The 1,777-nt window shown below is 40.0% G+C and overlaps 1 long non-coding RNA gene across 2 annotated transcripts; it reads right to left on the minus strand.

The window, feature by feature from the left end:
• Positions 1-214: 214 nt before the first annotated feature.
• On the minus strand, positions 215-1,512 carry LOC118936679. Of its 2 annotated transcripts, none has more exons than XR_005052586.1 (3): positions 1,363-1,512; positions 909-1,240; positions 215-773 (listed from the first exon to the last, which is right to left on the minus strand). It is a non-coding gene; the product is annotated as an uncharacterized LOC118936679 (long non-coding RNA). The 2 variants fall into 2 exon arrangements; XR_005052585.1 differs by having other exon boundaries at positions 909-1,250.
• Between the last annotated feature and the right edge of the window lie 265 nt (positions 1,513-1,777).

Here is a 1,777-nt window from a genome sequence, read left to right on the forward strand (position 1 = left end):
TAACACTATGATCAGCAATTAAGTTGTGAATTGCGTTAAACCCATGCTAAAGGCAAGAAATGTTCTTCTGCACTGAGGTGACAGCAGTAAATAAGTATTAACTGCTTAGAGTTAATGCTACATGTGGTGACAGAGAGACAGTGTATATTGTAATGAATAAAAAAAGGGAATCAAGATCAAATGAATACTCACATACTGTATGTGATGACTTTTTGTTTTTAATTCATTCAGATTAAAAAAGGTTCAAATGATCACACAAAATTATTATCAACAGAACACATTGTACATAACATTTTCTACACTAGGAACAACATCTTAACATTAAATTAATTCAATATATTGTGCTGATTCAAATCATACACAAATTGATTCACATAGAAAACACCTACGATACATTTAATTTCCTACAATAGGGGTGACATGTCTTCTGAAATGTATACAGATTCAACATACTACAGTATACAGGTTCAGGGGATCATAAACTCACAGAAAAAAACGTTTAATTATGTAGCTTGGTTTAACAACAAATTATTCACTCTGCAGTGATTCATAAAAAGAGCGTGCAGCAGCTGGCAAGTAGTTGAGCATGGTCATCAGATCTTGGTACTTGTTTTTTTTGATGGGCAGAGGACTCTCATATGCTCTAGGGTAGTGGCTTGCAAAATAGGGAGGTTGAGGTGTAGCTCCTTGTTTTGGTTTGGAGATCAGCCACGACTTCCATCCCTCAAATAGACTGTGGCTCTGTCTGGTGTACAGATTCCAAGGATCCTCAACTGAAATTAGAACAGACACATTTTAAGTTCCTGACATCAATAACAACTTTCACAGTCAAGCATTAGGATATTTTATTGTTAGAACAACATGTTGCATGTTGATGGGATGTTAGTAAACTATTCTCTGTGCAATACCTGTGACTTTTAACCACCTCACTGAGGTGATCTGTAGTCCAGCTGGTCGCTTGAGGACAGAATCTGGGAGGTGCCTGAAGTCTTCACATTGCATCCTCATCACCTTGAATGGTTTTGCTGGTTGTGCTTCAAGTATCATCTTTGAAACATCATCAGGTGTATGAAGGACTGACACCTTGCGCCTCTTCTCGATGGTGGCAAAAGATCGATCACAAGGAAGAAAAGAATGACCAGAGACCATGAACTTCTGCTCAACTTGGGTAAAGTAACCCATAGAGACGAGCATCGACATCAGATTGAGCATCCGCCAGTTGTTATTCTGCCCACAGCATCTGTCAGCATCTGTACAGAGAATACAATATGTTTGTAATTGATATTCATATAGACATTAATTCATATTTTCACTTGCCTGAAGACGGCTGTTGGTTAGCTGGAACACAGACATGAAAGTAACCTTGCACACATTCAATCTCTGGCCTGCTTGCTGTACATGGTATTTGAAGGTTTGTTTCCGTCGTTTGTTCTCCTTTGTATCCTCAGGTTTACGTCTCCGTTTCACCTCATGCTGCAATAAAAATTGACAATGATGAATTCAGAATTTAATATACTGGAGGATGTCTTCCCTGTAACGCACAGAGTTGAGATTGCCTGCAATGACAACAAGCCCAGTCCGTTGATGCTGTGACACACCGCCCCAGACCATGACGGACCCTCCACCTCCAAATCGATCCCGCTCCAGAGTACAGGCCTCAGTGTAACACTCATTACTTCGACAATAAAAACGAATCCGACCATCTCCCCTGGTGAGACAAAACCGCGACTCATCAGTGAAGAGCACTTTTTGACAGTCCTCTTTGGTTCAGCGATGA

Source organism: Oncorhynchus mykiss, chromosome 7, assembly GCF_013265735.2.
Source record: "Oncorhynchus mykiss isolate Arlee chromosome 7, USDA_OmykA_1.1, whole genome shotgun sequence".
In the NCBI taxonomy this organism is placed as follows: Eukaryota; Metazoa; Chordata; class Actinopteri; order Salmoniformes; family Salmonidae; genus Oncorhynchus; species Oncorhynchus mykiss.